Here is a 346-nt window from a genome sequence, read left to right on the forward strand (position 1 = left end):
ATGTACCAAACCAGCCAACTGAGCACTTCAAAGCACGCCATGATGTGCCAAAGTAATGAAACTGCTAAATACACTAAATGCACTTAAATATAGTAAGCGCTACATCTTGAGCTATTCACAGAAATAGTGAATCACAAAACTACCATGTGACAATTAAACTCTACTGTTTATGTACAGCTGCTTCATTGCAGGGTCCACTGATGATGCACTTTCTGTGAGCTATGACAACATTCTTTTTGTTCCAGCTATAGAAAAGAGTGAATGCTATTCCCAGCAAATTCCTATGAGGTTACTGGCTTCAATGCAATCACATCTATGGGTGCACCTTTTTAACAAACAAGCCTCA

This window comes from Dermacentor andersoni, chromosome 3 (assembly GCF_023375885.2).
Source record: "Dermacentor andersoni chromosome 3, qqDerAnde1_hic_scaffold, whole genome shotgun sequence".
Classification (NCBI taxonomy): Eukaryota; Metazoa; Arthropoda; class Arachnida; order Ixodida; family Ixodidae; genus Dermacentor; species Dermacentor andersoni.